This window comes from Dromiciops gliroides, chromosome 5, assembly GCF_019393635.1.
Source record: "Dromiciops gliroides isolate mDroGli1 chromosome 5, mDroGli1.pri, whole genome shotgun sequence".
In the NCBI taxonomy this organism is placed as follows: Eukaryota; Metazoa; Chordata; class Mammalia; order Microbiotheria; family Microbiotheriidae; genus Dromiciops; species Dromiciops gliroides.
The window spans coordinates 272,466,695-272,487,235 of NC_057865.1; the positions used below are offsets into that span (position 1 = coordinate 272,466,695).

The following is a 20,541-nucleotide window of genomic DNA, read 5'->3' on the forward strand; positions in this document are numbered from 1 at the left end:
CCTGAGTTGAGGAAGTAGATGAACAGGAGTAAAGGAAGAATTCCTCTAAATTAAGTGCATTCTGGAAGGGTCTATTATTTTTATTATAGATTCTTCCATTTAATTACAAGACTGAGTCTTACTGGAAAAAAGATTAACTTCTTATATAGGTATGGAACACAGAAGAATCACATCAAACTCAACTGCATTAACTTTCTTGACTTTATAATCCTAAGACAAATCCTACAAGTTCCAGGGTAACCGTCCATTGTGGGAAACACTTTAATCAATTTGTATTTTTCACATTCAGAGACAGAGCCACTTCAGAAAAAAAAAGTCCTTTTCAGCTCCCTCTAAATAATCTTTCTTTATATAATGCAAAGATGTGTATATATCAGTATGCATATACACATACATGTATATGTGAATTTGCATGTCATATACACACATACACACTCGTGCACATTGTAAATGCATACATACATCTGCACAACTAAAAAGATTATGGTTAAGAAGCCATTTCCACATAGTAGGTACCATAGAAAACCACAGCTGGCAATTAGCTGGACTTTTAAAGCCGTATTTCTTGTTGAACATATGTATGCCTACTAGGGGATTTCCATAATGCCAATCTGTACCAGCATCTGCTTTCAACTTTTCCCTCAAGAGGGTTAAATGGGAGTAACAAAAATGTCCTGGTTAAGCTTTCAAAATATAAAATCAGACTTTAAACAGTGACTAGGTAGGGAGACCCTGGCTACTAGGGGGATATACTTCAAAGGGACCTCCCAGTTTGATTCAAACCACGGCTAACCCTTTGCCATCAGCCTGGCACTAACTAGCACAAAGCTGTGTCATCATTCTCTTAGGGAAGAGCTTGTAGACCAATCTACCTTCCTGATGGAGATCATTTCCACATGTCTTTTCTGAATCCCATTCCTACAATTTGAGAGTTGAGAAATACCATGGAGACCCATCTGATCTAGCCTCTAATTTTTGAGAAGAAGAAACTAAGGGTGACTGGTGGTGTGGTTTTGGGGTTACATCCAGATAGTCAGTAGCAGCTTACCAGGGTCCAGAAGCCAGGGCCCCTGGCTTCTAGTGCAGTGTGAGTCCCACCATGGGCAGTGTGAATACTTAGGACGAGAAGGGAAGAGGAAGCAGAGCTGGGATAGTGAAGGTACAGCAGCCCATGAGGCTTGGAGTTAGAAGAGTTGGGGTAGAGCGTCAGTTCTGCCCCCCTCCCCAGTATCTGTGTTACACAGGTAAGTCATGTAAGCCCTCTGGGCCCATTCAGAGTCCTGAGGAAAATCAGGATGAGTGACTGGCTTAAGAAGGCTCCTCACTGGTCTGAGCTGAATTTAACTGGAGCCGCACACAAGCCACAATGGCAGAATCAGACTACCTATAAACATGAGTATATTTCATTCAAATTCCTTATGAAAACTAGAAATGGGAAAGCCCAGGACCTACAAAGTCCTTGTTGCTTCTGAAGCAGTGTAGGACAATATGTGGTGGTGACTCTGACCCACATAATCTATCAGTTAGGTTGCTCAGGCTACAGTATGAGTAAATGCATTGTCCGCTTTGCAAAGAAAGACAAAGAAAGCACCAGGTTTAGAGAAGCATCATCAGAATGATGACTACTAGACCTCATTTCAACTCTTGGAAATAAGACTTCAATAAGCTGCTGCATGAACTTAGGAGAATCCCCTAATTCCTGGGCTTTAGTATTCCTGTCTACAAAATGAAGGTGGTAGGGTCAGGGTTGGAGCCCAATTTTGGTAAAACTAGCAACATAATAGACTTACATTAATAACCACAGCAACAAAAAGCAGATGCAGAAAAGGCTTTTAACATGATATAAAACCCATTCCTATTTAAAACACTAAAAAAGGTGAATAAAAAGGACCTTTCCTTAATATAAGTAGTATCTGGGGCAGCTAGGTGGCACAGTGGATAGAGCACCGGCCCTGGAGTCAGGAGGACCAGAGTTCAAATCCAGCCTCAGACACTTAACACTTATTAGCTGTGTGACCCTGGGCAAGTCACTTAACCCCAATTACCTCACCAAATATATATATGTATATATATATATAATATCTATGAAAATTCAAGAACCAACATTATGTATAATGGAGATATACTAGAAATCTTTCCAATAAGATTGGGGTAAAGCAAGAATGTCTGTTTATCTCTATCACTTTTTGATATAGAATTGGGAATGCTAGCAATGAAGCAATAAGACTAAAAAAATAAATTGAGGGAATAAGCACAAAGAGAAAACAAAACTGTTACATTTTGTTTACATTTTGTAGATGATAGCAAAACTGTGAAAGACTACTAAAGAGTGAACCTTAAAGAGACAACTAAAATTTACTGAAAGAACAAATAACTTTAGCAAAGCTGCAGGTATAAAACAGATCCACATAAATGTTTTCAGTCTCTCCCTGTCTACGGGTTGATCCCCTACTGCCTACAAACATGTCCATGTATCCTCCATCTCTATTAAAAAACTCACTCGAACTTCCATCTTCACTAGCTCTCATTTCATATTTCTCCTGTCTTCTGTGGATAAACTCCTTGAGAAGGCCATCTAGTATAGCTGGCCTCTCTTTCCTCTCCTTTTACTCTCTCCTTAACTCTCTATAGTCTAGCTTCTGGCCTCATCATTCAATCAGAACTTCTCTCTCCAAGTTACCGATGACCGCCAAATCTAACGGCTTTCTTCCATCCTCATCCTTCTTGACCTCTCTGTAGCTGCTGATGCTGTTCTTCACCCTCTTCGCTCTCTGGTTCATGATCCACGGCTCTGCTGCTTCTCCTCCTACCAAGCTGACTCCTCTTTCTCAGTCTTCTTTGCTGAAGCCCTCTTCTCTTCTCCTTGAATTCACTTGGTGATCCCATCAGCTCCCATGATCATCTCTGTGTCGATGACTCCCAATCTACTTATTCAGCCTAACCTCTCTGCCGACCTCATCTCAAATCTCTGCTTACTGCCCGTCTTGAAGTGGATATCCTGTAGATATCTTAAACTCAACATGTCGAAAACTCTAACCCCCCCAACCCTCTCCTCTTCTTGATTTCCCAGTATTGTTGAGGACACCACCATCCTCCTGGTCACCCAGCTTGCCAGCTGAGGCACCGTCTTCAACTCATTTTCTCTCATTATCTAACTGAAGACCTGTGGATTATACCTTCCTTACATCTCTTGCATATGCTTCCTTCTGTCTTTTGACACTGCCACCATCCTGGTGCAGACTCTCATAACCTTTTGCTTGGATTACTGCAATGGCCTGCTGGGTTGGTCTGCGCGCTATAGGTCTCTCCCCAATGCAGCACATTAAAGTAATCTTCTGACCATGTTGAATGACACAATCACTCAACTTAATGAAGTCCAGTGGCTCCCTATCACCTTCAGGGTAAAATAGAAAAGCCTCTGTTAGATGTGTAAAGCCCTTCACAACCTCCCCCTGCCCTTCTCCAGTCTTTTTACAACTTGCCCAACCTCATATACTCTGTGATCTCTGTGACATGGTCATCTCTGGGATCTAGGAATTTTCACGCCTGGAATGTTCTTCCTCCTCATCTCTGCCTTCTACAGGAAGCCTTTCCTGATCTCCCTTATTTCTGGTGCCTTCTCATGGTTTATTATTTCCAGTTTAATCTGTATATGTCTTGTTTGTACTCAGTTATTTGCATGGTGTCTCCTCGTTAAGACTGTGAGCATCCCTCTACTTAATAAACTTCAGTGGTTCTCCATTATCTCTAGGATCAAACGTAAACCACTCTTGTTGGTATTTAAAGCCCTTTACGACATGGTTCCAATCTACCTGGCCAGTCCAATACTCATTCCTCTACTTCATGCTATTCCACAGGTGGAGGCAAATTAAGCCTCTTGCTGTTCTCTGCTTTTGCACAGGCTATCTCCCATGTTGTGAAGGCTTTGCTTCCTCATTCCCACCTCTTAGAATTCCTAGTTTTCCTTTAAAGTTTGGCCCAAATACTGCCTTCTATTTGAGATCTTTTTTTTTTGTATCATGGATCCCTTCTCTGAAGGTTTTAAATTTTTAAATTTTTATTTTTATTAATAAACATTTTTATTTATAGTTTTTGGGGGGCAGCTAGGTGGTGCAGTGGATAAAGTACCAGCCCTAGATTCTGAGTTCAAATCTGACATCAGATACTCGATAGTTACTAGCTGTGTGACCCTGGGCAAGTCACTTAACCCTCATTGCCCTGCAAAAAAGATAATAATATAGTTTTGGGATCAGTTTTTTATCCCTACTTCTCTCTCTTCCCTTTCCCCTCCCTGAGGCAGTAAACAATGAGATATGGGTTATATATGTAAGACTATTTAAAACATGACCATATTAGTCATTTTGCATAAGAAAACCTGAACAAAAGAAAAAAAAGAAAGTGAAAAATAGCATGCTTCAGTCTATGTTCCATCAATATCAGTTCTTTCTTTGGAGGTGGAGAATATGCTTCATCAATTGTCCTTTGGGACTGTCTTGGACCATTGTATTGTTGAGAATAGTTAAGCCATTCACAGTTCTTCATCCAACAATATTTCTGTCTCTGTGTACAATGTTCTCTTGGTTCTGTTCACTTCACCATACAGCAGTTCATACAAGTCTTTCCAGGCCTTTCTGAAGTCATCCTCCTTGTCATTTCTTATAGCACAACAATATTCCATCACTATCATATACCACAGCTTGTTTAGCCATTCCCCAATTGATAGGTATTCCTTTGATTTCCAATTCTTAGCCATTACAAAAAGAATTGCTATAACTATTTTTGTACAAATAGATCTTTTTTTCTTTTTTGAGATGTCTTTGGGATACAAACCTAGCTGTGGTACTGCTGGATCAAAGGGTATGTACAGTTCTATAACCCTTTGGGCATAGTTCCAAATTGCTCTCCAGAATGGCTGGATCTTTTCACAACTCCACCAACAGTGGATTAGCATCCCAGCTTTCCCACATCCCCTCCAAAATCCAATATTTTCTATTTTTGTTATATTTGCCACTCTGATAGGTGTGAGGTGATAATGAGGTCATTCTTGATCCCCAAGGTTATCCATAACTACCTTGTATTTATTTTATATATCTAACAATGGGTGGTATAAATTTATACATGTACACTTTGTTGTTTCTCTCCATTTAATAGAACATAAACTCCTTGATGACAAGCCTGTTTCATTTTGGTTTTTGTATCTCCAAACACAGTTTCTGGCATATAGTTGGTGCTTAGCGAATGCTTGTTGTTCAGTTGATTGAAGTGTATATGATTGGGCCCTGGAAGTCAGATCTGTAGAATACTTTGTCACTCACTGGTCAGTGCCTTCTTAGATATATTCTGTGACATGGCTCCCAAACAGTATAAAGACTTAGCACCCCAGACCATGTAAGACATCCAGAGGATACCTTATTTTATATACACCATAGGCTCTTTTCATGGCCCAGCCTTACCTCCTAATCCCTGTGTGACGACTGCCAGCACCGCACCTATCAGCACCACTAAGAGAGATGGAATCATCAGTCAACTCTGCACATTTCTCAGAGTCTTACTGACCTCTCCCTCTCCCATTTTCCTCAAAGTGCATTATAAAAAGGAGGGTATGTTTTGAATAGGGCACTCCACTGAAAGTAAACAGCTTAAATACTGATGCCTTTACTACTAGCTATGAGTAGAACCCTGAAGTTCCAGGTAAGTTACTCTCCCCTTGAATTCATTGCTAATAACCCAAAGTTTCCATTCATTGGTTTTGTTTATACTTTTTTGGAGCAATACTGAATAGGCTAATCCTTCTTCTACATGAAAGCCTTTTTAATATTTAAAGACATGTTGCAACCTCATTAAGCTTTCTTTCTTCCAGCTAAAAATCTCAAGTTCCTTTAACCAAATCTTTTGACATGATTTCCAGACCTTTCACTATCTTGGACTTTGCAGAAAATGGCCTCCACTTCATTTGTAGCTCTAGATTGCCACTGTCCACATGGTCCATTCCCATTCTAATTTCTGGTTGCAAATACTTCTTTTCCATTGTTTTCCTTTTTTTAACCCAAAATGCAGTTTAAAGACTTTCCACAAACCAATCAATCTGCAGGCTATGAAATAATTATATATTTCCAACTCGGCTATTTTGGGAGAGGGTAGAGGTGGCTCTGAGTCTGACTGGGGTTTGGGAGTGGAAAATATGTGAGCCCCATGAGTTACACAGCACTAATACACATGTGGAATAAGCAAGGCAGACAAAGTTGCAATCTTGTCATCAGCTTTAAATTTTTCTTGGCTGTTCTCCACTTGAACTACACGTCTACGCATTTATAGAGTTGTCACTAATCCCCAGTTCAGGAGACAGTGGCATTTTTGTGAGGATATACCAGGCAGGCAGAGCTGAATTAAAGAAGAGGGTGGAGTAGTATAAGGCAGAAGCAGGGCAGCTAGCACTGAGAAGACCTTGCCTATAACAGACACCCAATGAATTATAGATTCCTGGGATTCTAAAGCTGAAAAGGGACCAAAAGATCTAGTCCAACCTTTTTATTTAACGGATGGGGGTGGAGGGTTAGGTGATTTGTCCAGTCATCACACTAAGAAGCAGCCAAGTTGAGACTTGATCCCAGAGCTTCGTGACTCTAAGGCCATGACGTATCCACTGCCACCTGCTAGATTCCTTTGTTGCCCATTCAGAAACAATGGTAAAGGCAAGTTCATTGGGAACCATGGACGGGGAGAGCAGTGAAGGGTCTAGAGCAAATGGACAGAAAGTGGTAGTCTAGGGCGAATTCACCAGGAAACCTGTCCTTGTGTCCTCTCTAGGTAGGGTCTAGCTAGAGGCAATTAGGTGGCACAGTGGATAGAGCACTGGGCCTGGAGTCAAGAAGACCTGAGTTCAAATCCAGCCTGATACTCACTAGCTGTGTGACCATAGGCAGGTGGCTTAACTTCTGTTTGCCTTAGTTTCCTCAACTGTAAAATGGGGATAATAATAGCACTTCACAGGCTTGTTTGATGATTGAAAGCAATGAAATTTATAAAGCTCTTAGCACAGTGCCTGAGCATATAGTAGGATATGAAACTTAAAGTCTGGGTTTTTGAAAGACTACCATGTGAAAGAGGCATTAGATTTCCTTTGCTTAGGCCCAGAGGGCAGAATGGGCAGAAGTTATTGAGGTCAGGTAGATCTGGGCAGCCTCAGGAGACAGTGAGGTCCTCCTCACTGCAGGTCTTTACATGGACAGGACAGGAATCTCCAACTCACTGATAACACGAATAGCTAGTCTATGGAGATCTCTTGGGTTTGCTAAGAACTACCTCCAGGACATCCCTGTGAAGGAGTCCCCTTGTCCTCTCACACTCAGTGTGTACCGCCTGAGGCTGCCATCTTCATCCTTCCATCAGCCCCTCTGACTTCACCCCTGCTGTGTCTGCCACCACAGCTCACCAAAGCTCTTTATCTGCATCCTTGGTATCTCTGACTCTCTTCTCTCTTGCTGCTGACATCTACTGGGTTACCAAGCTTGATTCCATCAGCCTAACATTCCTCACATCTGCCCCATGTGACAATAGCCTCATCTGGAAAAGGAATTAGGGTTACTGCTATTGCAAAGGGCTCTTAACATGTCTTCTTACCTCAACTCTTTTCCTCCATTTCAATCTCTCACTGCATACCCAGGCCAGAATAATTTGTTTTATGTAGAGATTTGCTTATGGCATTACTGCTGCAAATCTTCAGTGACTGTTAACGATCAAGGAAAGTCCAAACTCCCTTCAGCTGGTGTTCAAGAACCCCCCCAGCAAATCTGGCATCATCCTAACTTTCCAGGCCACAGCCCTACAGATACTCTAGACAAACCTCATCTTTGGTCCCCTTAAATCCTGTCTGCACTCTCACCTTCACCCTTTGCTCATGCTTATTACCTACATTTAAAATCTCCTCTTTCTTTTCTTCCTCTTGTCATTTTTCTGCCTGTTGAATTCTAAACTTCAATTCCAATGCCACATGCCACATTTCCTTAGCGTGGCTTTCTTTTACGTGACCTCATTCCTTGGACCTTCTGCTGTGTTCTGCGATTCTCTACTATTTAACACTATGTCTATGCCACTCCATAAGGATAGGGACTATGTTGAATCTCACTTTTATACGTCCCACCCAGAGTTCTGCACCTTGTAGGTGCTTAATAAATATTTATGGAATACATCAATGAATGAATGATGAGTGATCACTTGTTCAGAAGCTGTTGATGGGATTCCTGTTCAAGCTTAGATGATCTCTGAAACCCTTTCAAAGTCTGAGATATTCTCTAGCACAGGGCTTCTTAAACCTTTTCCATTCCCCCTTTTTGTCTGAGAAATTTTTATGTGACCCCAGGCATACAGGCATTTAAAATAGGTATACAAAAGCTCTTATTTTGCCCAATGTTTTGCAGTACCCACATTCTGTTATGTGACCTGCTCTAGCATACCACTGGACTTCTGCTCCCAAATTGTTTTTCTTGATTTTTAAAAATAAAATTTGTGAAAAACATGCATAAATTCTCCTCAACACATTGCAAAATAATAAGCAATCTTTTAAACTTATTATAACTATAACAAAACCTCATCTTTCCAAAGAATTTTATTTAAGAATCCATTAATCTTTACAACATTCCTATTATATAAAAAGATAGAAATATTAATGTCCTGAGAACTGAAATAGAGTAAGTGTTACTTCAGATTATGAATCTGGGAAAGAGTCTAGAGTCCAACCCATGCCTGATAAGCTTCACTTCCCTATGAAGTTTCCCCCATGATACAACCAATTCTTTTTTTTTTTTTGCGGGGCAATTGGGGTTAAGCGACTTGCCCAGGGTCACACAGCTAGTAAGTGTCAAGTGTCTGAAGCTGGATTTGAACACAGGTCCTCCTGAATACAGGGCTGGTATTCTATCCACTGTGCCACCTAGCTGCCCCCTAGAACCAATTCTTTTTCACAATTACTTGGCATCTCTTCTCTACATCAGAAATCCCAATATATTGATATAGTTTAAATAAATTACAAATGATAAAAAAATCCTACTTTTACTAAATTAATCCATCTTTAGACTATCTTCTAAAAAGGTAACATCTAATTAATAATAAAGACAGTAGCTATCTGGAGTTAGGAGACAAGAAATGTAGCCCAACCCCTGAATAACACAGTTCTTATCACTGTGACCTCTCTATGTCTACTATCTCCATAAAAAGATGTCAGCGACCCTACTTTAGTAAAAGGCACATCATTATCAACATTTTGATTACTACCATGTAAGGAAACTTGAATGCATCATTTCAGTCACTGTTTAAAACAAGTCTTGCACCATTCCTGATGGTTTGTGTTCTAAAAGTCTAGCTATCAGGGGCAGCTAGGTGGCACAGTGGATAAAGCATGGGCTCTGGATTCAGGAGGACCTGAGTTCAAATCCAGCCTCAGACACCTGACACTTACTAGCTGTGTGACCCTGGGCAAGTCACCTAATCCCAATTGCCTCACCAAAAAGAAAAAAAAGTCTAGCTGTCAGTCAGCTGTCAGTAACTTGAAATTCATTTCCCCCTAAAGCCAGTTACCAATACTACTTAGCAACAGCTTGATTGACTGTAGTTGAAAAGCCCCCAAAGGGTCTTCACTGCTGCTATTTTTTTGCTGTTTGTCCTTCATTCTTTCTCTCTCTTTTTATTTTTTTGGTGAGGCAATTGGGGTTCAGTAACTTGCCCAGGGTCACACAGCTAGTAAGTGTCAAGTGTCTGCGGCCGGATTTGAATTCAGGTCCTCCTGAATCTGGGGCCCGTGCTCTATCCACTGTGCCACCTAGCTGCCCCTTGTCCTTTATTCTCAAAGAGGATCATGACATTAGGGTGATGTCATGATTTGCAATGAATTGGATTTAAGTGAGGAAAGGCTGTACAAAGTCACTAGTCTCATTGTCTACTTCAGAGCTATCTGGGTCCTGTGGCAAGTTATGTATCAGGATGACTAGAAATGGCCCAGGATGTTTAAGGCAATTGGGGTTAAATGACTTGCCCAGGGTCACACAGTTAGCAAGTGTCTGAGGTGAGATTTAAACTCAGGTCCTCCCAACTTCGGGCCAGTACTCTATCCACTGTGCTACTTCATTGTCCCCCCTACCAGCATTACATAAGCAGTGTCTAGAGCAACAGACATCTCTATCACCATTATCATAATTAAGATTTACATAGTGCCTATTACGTTCCAGACTCTGTGCTAAGAGATTTGCAGATTTAATCTCATTTGATCCTTGCAACAACTCGGGGAGGAAGGTGCTATTATTACCACCATTTTAAAGTTAAGGGAACTGGGGCAAATAGAAGTTAAATGAGTTGCCCAAGGTCACACAGCTAGTATGTGTTTGAGGCTGGATCTGAATTTAGGTATTCCTGACTCCAGCGCCAGTGCTCTATCCATTGACCCACCAAGCTGCTAGTTTTGTCATAATCATCAAACATGAACCTGAATATGTTGCAAAAATGGAGTATACTTCAGGCAAGTAGTTTTAGGTAATATTGCAACCCAAATTCAAGGTGCCTTAGCAAATTATTAGGTGTATAATCTGTGTCAATCTTGGTGCATATGCAATTGCTTGGTAATTTTACACAGGTATCAGATGTATAATTAGAATATGAGAATAATGTGTGATATTAATTGATGGTTACGTTGAATGTGATTATTTTTCACCAGGTGATAACTAGGTGTTCATACCAAGTTCAGCACAAATATGGTGAGCCCCCACGAGCAGGAGGACAGTAGGTGCCCTAAAGAGGAATGGACTCATCTAGGTGGGAAAGGGAGTTGGTCAAACTTTTGTGCCAAACAGCAGGAGGCCTGGACTTCCATCCGGGCCTCTTAAGAGAGGGAAACCCAGCTTCTAATAGAGTAACCAATTTTAAAAGCGCTGTATTTTCTATTTTGCAAGATTTTTATGTCGATAGGATCACTGTTCCCTCCTTTTTTGGTCCTGAATAATTAACAGTTGAAGAGGGGATTTCTAAAATCCTTCCTAATCCCAAGATTCTACAAATTGACCCTCCTCTCCATTACTTAGGGGTTGATTTTCAGTTTGTGGCTTATTCATGTACCTCGTTACTCTTTCTTTTTTATCTCTTGGATGTTCATTATCATTCCACAAGACTGGGCCAAGTCAAGGGAAAGAAATGAGATTCCTATCAGTCATTTTGGCTACTGGTTAGTAAGTAGCTCTGGTAAAGATAAAGGAAGAAAGTCGACAATAATGACTCTCTTCACCTCACTTACATGAATAACAGAGCAGGCTGCAAGTAAAAAGGAATTCTGTCCAATTCTAAAAATATTTCAAGTCAGATTTAATACTGAAGTTCATTTCAATTCCTACCACTTGAGTCCATGATTTACAGCCATCTTCCAAATGACCCCTCTGTCCAGAAAGCAGCAGCGTGCAATAAGATGTAGAATAAATAACTTTAGAATTGGAAGGGACTCTGAGGTCATTCTGGTTCAACTCCTTCATTTTCAGATGAAAATGTTGGAGGCTCAGAGGTTTTCCACATGCCCGTGGGCACAGAAATATTGAGGAGAGTCAGAATTTGAACCCAGGTCCTCTGAGTCCAAATCCAGTGCTTTTCCATCATATCATGCTCCATCCAAAGGCAGAGGAAGGGTGGCTCATTCCCCTCCCCTCGCAGACACTCTAGGTTTTTGTAACACTGCTCTCTTCTCCTCCTTTAAGCCGCCTCTCCTCCCTCCATCTCCCATAACACCCTATCGCTCCATCTCTTCCTCTGTCTCTTTCCTTCTACACCTATTCTTGGTGCTCCCCCAGGCTATGACCCTCATTCTGGCTTTACTCATCCCTTCTCCAGTAATTAGTTCTCCTCTGCCCTTGTGTCCTGTCATGACTCACACCCTGGATTACTCAACACCATTGGCCATTCCTGCCCTCCTCCATGCTGCTCTCTGTGACCTCCAGGACCAAAGAGAAGCTAGCTCCTCTTCCCAAGCTCGCCCCTTCCTGCCTCTGCGGTGTTCTTCCACCTTCCACACCCCCGTGTCCTCTGGGAGCCAGTGCCACTGGCCTCCTGGTAGTTTTTCACACACAGCCTTCCCATCTCTGGACTCTGGGCATTTTCACTGGCTGTCCCAAGTCTCGGAATATTGTGCCCCTCACCTCTGCCTCTTGGCTTCCCAGGCTTTCTTTCAAGATTCAGGTCAAATCCCACCTTGTGGAGTAGTGCCCGACTTTCTTTCTCTTTATATCTCTTTCTGAGTGCAGCAAACCACCCAAACTGGACGAGTGGCTCTGCTTCAAGATGCTGCCATGGCCACTGGGATGAGGAAGCGAGAGAAATCTCTCTCCTGTTCCATTACCCTCTGGCACAGGGACGGGAGTCAAACTCCACACAGCTGCTTCCTGCCTCCTATGGGCCTCAATTGTGTTTAAGGCTGGGAGGCACAGCTTTGTAAAGGTCATCTGTAGCCAATCTTTTGCCAGACAATGGCAGTCATCCTTTCAATTTCATCAGGGAAACTTCTTCACACCTCATAAAGGGCTAACCAGACATAGACATGTCTGCAGCTCATTTCACACATCAACCCTGTTATCTGCCCCTCACTATCTATGAGAGTATCCTGAGCTGAGAGGGAAATCAATTGGTCACTCAAACTCCTCTTCCTCCCTTCATATATGTGTGTGTATGTATTTATATATGTATTTTGGGGGAGGGAAAAGTAAAGAGAAAGGGGAGACGTCAGAGAGGGAGGGAGAGGGACAAATAAATGGGGAGGGGAAGAGGTGAGATAACCCCCTGTTTAAGGTCTGCTGAGTGGACCATTCTTCCTCATTTAGTGACCAAAGTAGCCTTGATTGAGCAGGGGGGTTCTCTTTTGACAGAAATAGCATTATGTATTATAAAATAGTCTATATGGGTGAAAGATAGGTCAACCTTTGCTTATTTGGGAGGATGAAGTTTGGAAAACATTTTACCAAAGGACTGTGAAGCACATTCCAACTGTATACAGAGCCAGTGCTTTGGGTGTGCCCTTAGCTGGGACAACCTGAATTCAAAGGCTGGCAGTTTCAATTAGGAAATGTTCCGGTCATGTCTGGAGACCTGTGACTCACTGTCGCTTAGGCCCTTCATTTTGGAATGTTTAGTGAGGGAGATGAGACTGTAGGTTAGCGACTCTGTAGAAGAAGCAAAGAAGATGTTTCTGATCGGGGAGGACAGCACTAAGACGTGGCTCTAGTCATGCATTTCCGGGAGAACTGGGTCAAGGGAGCTCTAGATTAAGGGAAGGAAAGTCAAGAGACGATGTCTTATCAGAAACAGACAGAGATCACGAGAAAATCCTATCTGAGAGTGAGGTCACAAAAGGAAGCCGGATGCGGAGCTGGGCAGGCAAACTAGCCTGTGGCATTTGCTCATGAACCGGGACTGCAGACCATGTGCAGAGAGCTCTGAGAAGAGCCAGCATTTTGGTTAATGTCCCACAGCTGAGCTTGCAGCAAGACCCAGATGCAAACCCAAATCATATGCCCTGAAAACCTATGCCTTTCATCCCTATACTCTCAACTGCTTCTTACAGGGCCTTCCTCTAGTGATCATCCCTTCTCTCTTACCAAGCTTCCATTGCTCCCTCCCTCCTGGCTTCTTTCCATCTGGTGATGAGAATATTCTCAGGCTCCCCCCCCATCTTATAAAAGCAAAACAAAAACCCTTCCCTAAAAAACCCTCCTATAACAATCACCCAGGGGTTGATTCCTTTCTTTCCCTTCACTGTCTTTTTTTGTTTGTTTTTCTGGTGGGGCAATGAGGGTTAAGTGACTTGCCCAGGGTCACACAGCTAGTAAGTGTCAAGTATCTGAGGCCGGATTTGAACTCAGGTCCTCCTGAATCCAGGGCCGGTGCTTTATCCACTGTGCCACCTAGCTGCCCCTGCATATAATGTATTTTAAGTCACCAGCATGTTGTTTCAAATTTTTTGTCATATTGAGGAAAATCTGACGAAGACAGGAAAAGGGTCATTCAACTTTGTGATAAACTAAAATGTAGCTACAATAATAAAGGCACATTACTGTAAATTACACACAAACATACTGAAATATTAGAAACATTAGAAATGGTCTCCATTAAAAAGACTGTCTACTGTTAGCAGTTCTGCAGAAGTGATTAGAAATATAAATTACCGGCCCGATCGCATGATTTGGCAATTTGTGAAAATGTCGTTTTCCCCTTAGGAGTATGTAAGCTCCCTGAGGGAAGGGTTTTGCCTTTCTTTGTGTCCCTGGTGTATGGCCTAATGATGCTTGGTACACAGGAAGTACTTGGTAGCTGTCATAATGGAGAGAGCTCCCTGCTGGAGAACTCGAGCTGAGGTAACTGAGGCTGACCCATTTCTCGTCAACTGGGATCAAAGTTGGTCTTTACTTCTACTGTGGGTGAGGTGGCCATGGTCCTCCAAATATGGGCTGAAATTCACCTATCTCCCTGTGAAGGTACTGTCAGCTGGTCAGCCTACTTATCCAGTATTTCACTTGAGTTATGTATCCCTTAACCTAAGGCCTAGGAGTGAGTTCCACCTTCCAGAAGGGTACGTTCTAAGGAACTTAAGGATGACACACTTGGTCTGAGCAAGGCAGAACAGAGTCAAGCAGAAGCATATCCCAGTCTGGGTCCAGTCTAACCCCATGATATGTGAACAGGAGGTGATATTCACTAGGAGCCAACAAAGGTTCACCAAGAACAAGCCTAATCTCATTTTTTTCCCTCCAGTCACTAGGTCAAGGAAAAGCCATAGATAAAATATACCTGGATTTCAGCAAAGTCTCTCATGATATTCTTTGGGCTGCAAGATAGGACAGTTAGGTGGCTTCAGAACTGGTTGAATGGCTAGATCCCAGTAGTGGTATAACAGTCAATGTAAAATGAGGTCTCTCGTAGAATGTCATTGGACTCCATTTTTATCTTTGGCCTGTTCATTATTTGCACTGATGACAGGGATGAAGATATAGATGATGGACATCCATTGCATATGGATGGTATGAACACGGGAGGGACAACTAACAAACTGGATGACAGAATCAGTACACAAAATCATCCTGACAGGCTGGAATGATGGGCTGAACATAAGATGACATTGCAGAAGGATAAATTAAAGTCTTACACTGGAGACTTCAGCACCAATACCTTGTTAACTCCTTATTTCATTTCCCACAGTGACTGACTATTCCAAACCACTTTTATTTTTCTATCCAACAAGCACTCGACCACTCCCCTTTATCTATGCCCAAGACTTATGGCAGATAAATTAGCCTTCTACTTCATCTGACTTGAATTCCTTTACCACCCCCCCACCTCCTTAAAACTTTTCAGTGGTATCATCTACCCCTCTTTTTCCCCACGGGTTACAGAAGAGGTATGCTGACCTTCAAATAAAACTCATTTTGTGAACCTGTTCCATTGGTTTCATTTCCTCCTGCCTCTGTCAATAACTTGCTTTCTTTCATTAATCTCACTCTCTCCTTCTCCACTGCTTTTCACTATCTGCCTTTAACTAGGAGGAGGTCTTTACTATTCTAAAAAAGCCTTTCCATGACAATTTTATCCCCTTCCAAATACTGTTACATCTTTCTCCTGAGACAGTAAAAGATAAAGTAAAAACTGTGTGTAGGTGTAGGTGTAGGTGTATGTGTGTGTGTATGTGTGTGTATATACATATATATGTATGTATGTATGTATGTATGTATGTATGTATGTATGGACTAGTTAGATTCAGGAGGAAAACCTAAAGAGTATGGTGTCTCTAAAGCCAAGGGAGGAAAGGATATGTAAAAGGAGGCGGTGGTCAATGACAGCTGCTGCAGAACTCAAGGAGGATGAGGACTGATATGAATGACATGGGCGATCACATGTGTGACATATGAAAAAGCAATTTCCATAGAGAAGGGGGGTAAAAACTAGATTTCTAGGGATTGAGGAGAGAATAGGGGGAGAAAAGTGAAGGCATTGGGAGTACACATCTTTATGAAATCTAGCAGTGATCTAGGCATGATAAGAAAGCTATAGCAGTACCAATAGCCTTCCAATGAATAAATAGATAGATGAATGAGAAAGCATCTATTAAATATATGCCATGTTCCAAGTACTGTACTAACTACTGGCATCATAAACAGAAAAGAGAAGACAGTCCATGGACTCAAGGACCGTACAGTCTAATAGGAGAGGCAGCACATGAAAGGAAGTGGTAGCCAGGGAAGGGCATTTTGGTTTGAAATGTTACAAAGATAACGAATGGAGCAACTTCAGTAACAATTGCAGTTGCTAATTTAATTTGATTATGGTTCTAAAAATAGAAAGAGGGGAGAGGATGGCAGAAGATGGTTAGGGAGTAAAGTGAAACATGATGGGCCCCTCAAGATATAGTGGGCCGCAATAGGCACTCACACATGAATAATGACAGTAGGGCCTCAGGATGAGAGTTCCAGAGCTAAAAGTTCGAAGTCCTCCAGGGCATAATCTCTGGTGCAAGACACAAGGTAGGCTGTTAGAAGACAGTCAGTGGTGCTCGCTTTGGCAGCACATATACTAAAATTGGAACGATATAGAGATTAGCATGGCTCCTGTGCAAGGATGACATGAAAATTCATGAAGCGTTCCATATTTAAAAAAAAAAAAAGACAGTGAGTAAAGATGCAAGGACTGTGGGCTTGGACAGACTCCAAATTACAAGGAAATTAAAGGCAATGGAAAGATGTACTGGTGGGCATCAAGTTAGCTGTAGCATATTACCAATGATGATTTGCACTTGAAAAGTGCCACAAAAAGGGGGCAGCTAGGTGGCAAAGTGGATAAAGCACCAGCCCTGGATTCAGGAGGACCTGAGTTCAAATCTGACCTCAGACACTTGACACTTACTAGCTGTGTGACCCTGGGCAAGTAACTTAACCCTCATTGCCTTGCCAAAAAATTAAATTAAACTTTAAAAAAATTTAAAAAATAATAAAAAAAGAAAAGTGGCACAAAAGACAATCAAGAACATGTAAAGAAAGTGGCTCAGACATACAGCAAAAATGAAACACAAAAGTCTAATAACTAAGTCCTTTGGTATTAAAGGTGGCACCCAGGTGGTATCAAAATAGCCACATCTAACATGTTGAGCAGCTTGCTCTGGAGAGGGTTTATGGAAAGACACTGAGGAAAACTGTACCCTTTGCTAGTCTAGAAAAGGGGATTTTTAATTTGAGAGAAACAGAATTCATGGGGCACGATATCTTTGCACAGGGTATACTAATGGGCCCCCATAAAACTATCTTTAGCTAGAAAAGACCTAGCACTTTCTGGGGTGCTGAGTGATCAGCAGTCATGTACCTCATGGTATAGCTCACAGCTTATTTTCTACTGGGCCTTTTTTTCCTTGAACAGAATGACTGTTATTTCACGATACCTTTAATGACAACATAGCATTTTTGGACACTTGAACTGTTGTACAATTAAGTAATAGTTATTGCACAACTGCATTGTGATTACAATTTGGGTTCTCATAGTGCCAACTACAGCTGTGTAGCTGTGCAACTTTGGGATCATCACAGGGAACATCTTTTTAGAGGCACCTTTAACCACTGGATAATTAAAGTGTTTTATGTAATGCTGTTAAAAGTTGGGGGACAGGAATTACTTTCTAAAGATGTAAGGAGGAAGACAAGATATTGGCTTTGTTCTATAAATGATATGAATCAGTGGTATACTCCAGCAAACTTGAAGGGATAAAAAAATTGAAGACGCTGTTTACAAACTAGTTATTAGTCTCAGAAAGAAGAGGATGTGATGGCTAGTCCCAGAGATGGCTAGACTCAGGATGGACTGAGGTACCTGTTAAATGGAAAGACAGAATCTGACCTAGTAGCACTGCCTGGGAGATGCAGGTCAGACTGCAAACCAATCAAAGAATTTCTCAGGGGAGGGTCCACATCCCTACAGGAAGGAATCATTTGAGCTCTGGTAAGGGGCAAGGCACTGATATGGAGCGATGTGGGGAGAGTTACAGAAAATCTCATGGTAGCCACGTAAAATCTTATACGGATGCCAAAGAGGCAAAAGTCTGAGGTAAATGCACACACATGTGAACCAGGGATGCACCTGGCCATACTTGAGAGCCACAAGGGACCCAGATGGGTATAACTGTTTGCAACAGAAAGTGAAGTTTATCTAGTATGAGTCAGAGGACAAAGAGAGCTCTGTAATGAGGAAGTCTTTTTTCAATTAGTTCTGTCTTCTCATGTATGGACCACAGAGGCCAAACAAGTCAGCACTCATGGCCACAAAGACCTCCAAACCACACCAAACCAAAGCCTAAGCCTGACCAACCAACAAGATTTCCTGGGCAGGGTCTACCTGCATTTGTAATGTATTATGCAGCAGGGATAGTGGGGACTGAAGATGGGGAGTGTCCTGATGTGTGGGACAGTGGGTTACATGTAACGATTACATTCCAGTTACTTTATGACTTTCTGCATGTCATCTTCCTGGTGAGAGAGTTTAAAAGTATTTATTCAGTGCCTAGTATTTGCCAAGCACCAGACTATGGGCCAGGATACAAAGATAGGCAAAAGTCAGTCTTTGTTGTAAGGGAGCTCACAGTCTAATAAAGGAGGCAGCATGCAGACAACAACGTACAAACAAAATATATGCAGAATAAACTAAAGATCATTTTGGAGGGAAGGCACTAGGATTAAGTACTAGTAGGGGATTTTTGTAGAAGGTGGGATTTTGGCTAATACTTGAAGAAAGCTAGGGAGGCCAGGAGGTGGAGATGCCGATGGAGACTGTTCTAGGCTTTGGGGGCAACCAGTGAAAATGCTCAGAGTTCAGAAATACAGCGTCTGGTTTGAGGAACAGCAAGGAAGCCAGTGTCAGTGAACAGCAGAGGATGGGGTATAAGAAGACCAGAAAACTAGAAAGGGACGAGGTCGTGAAGGGGTTCAAAAGTCAGAGGAGTGGGGCAGCTAGATGGCACAGTGGATAGAGCACTGGCCTGGATCCAGGAGGACCTGAGTTCAAATCCAGCCTCAGACACTTAACACTTACTAGCTGTGTGACCCTCGGCAAGTCACTTAACCCCAATTGCCTCACAAAAAAAAAGTCAGAGGAATTTATATTTCACTGTGGAGGTTGCTGGGAGCCCCTAGAGGTTACTGAATGGGGGGGAGAGGTGACACGGTCAGTCTTGTGCTTTCACAGCACTTTGGCAGCTAAAGTGATCTTCAGAGAGACCAATTAAAAGGGAGACTGATTAGAAGGCTATTGAAATAATCCAGGTGAGAGGGGATGAGGGACTGAATGATGGTAGTGGCTGTGTGGCTAGAGAGAAGGCGCCACATGCAAAAAGATGATGTTAAGAAAGAAATTACAAGTTTTGGCAACTAATGGATAAGTGAGGTGAGGAAAGGACAGGAGCCAAGGATGATGGTGAGATGGCAGACCTAAGAAATGGAAAGATGGTAGGGCGCTCCACAAAAATACAAACAGTTTGGAAAAGAGGAGGGTTTGGTGAGAAAGACAATGAGTTCTGCTTTGAAAATACTGAGCTTGAGATGCCTATGGGATATTCAGTTCAAAATGTCCAACAGGCGGTTGGTGATAAAGTTGATAATTGAATTCACAGGGGCTAATGACATCACCGAATGAGAAAGTATAGAAGAAAAAGAGAAGGCGGTCCAAGACGGGGCCTAGTGGGACACCAACCTAAGGTGTCATCACCTTGATAAAGATCCATCAAAAGAAACTGAGGAATGGTCATACAGGTAGGAAGAAACAGGAAGACAACAGTGTCACAAAAATCCAGAGGATTTTTCCATGAGCAGAAGATGGTGAGTAGCATTAAATGTAGAGAGGTCAAGAAAGATGAGGACTGAAAATCATTAGCTTTGGCTATACCAATATATCATTGGCTATACCAATATGTCATTAGTAGCTTTGTACAGAGAACTAGTGGGGGACCAATCCAGAGGCATTTGAAATGAGGAGGAGGGAAGAAAAAAGGAATTATCTAGAGGCCAAATGGCCTCAATATTTTCAGTGAAGTATAAGGCAAAGTCCTTGGGAGAATGGGTTAAGGGAGAAAATGGGATGAGAGGCTTGAGGAAAGAAGAAAGGCTGTACAACAGCTGCCATGTTGAATAGGATAGGGAATCAGGAAGGTATGTAAATGTTGCCTTGCCTTGGTAAGGGCCCAGGTGAGATTACCTAACATAAATTGGCACTGTGCCCAATTAGAATGGTTTTGTGATTTCTTCCAGTTCCGTTTAGCAGCATGTGGGTAAAAGTGAAGGAGGGAAATAAGGGAGTTATCTATGGTTGGGATTTGACAAGGCATGATCAGCAACAGGACAAGGGAGCAAAGTATTCAAGAGTGTACTGTAGAGTTGAACCGGCTCAGTCGGGGCCAGAATTTGGAAGGCAAGAGAGTAGAACCAGGGCAAGATGAATGGCTTAGGATGGTAGAGAAGGATGAAGGTTGTGGTGAGAGCAAAGGGTAGGTTTAGATGG

General features: G+C 42.1%; 1 protein-coding gene and 1 non-coding gene across 4 annotated transcripts in view; one reads left to right on the plus strand and one right to left on the minus strand.

The window, feature by feature from the left end:
* NTN4 (netrin 4) overlaps window positions 1–20,541 on the minus strand; it is a 243,612-nt gene that overhangs the window by 100,457 nt on the left and 122,614 nt on the right. The gene's annotated exons all lie outside the window — the stretch shown is intronic.
* On the plus strand, window positions 16,558–16,661 carry LOC122730195. The gene has a single exon (XR_006353406.1). It is a non-coding gene; the product is annotated as a U6 spliceosomal RNA (small nuclear RNA).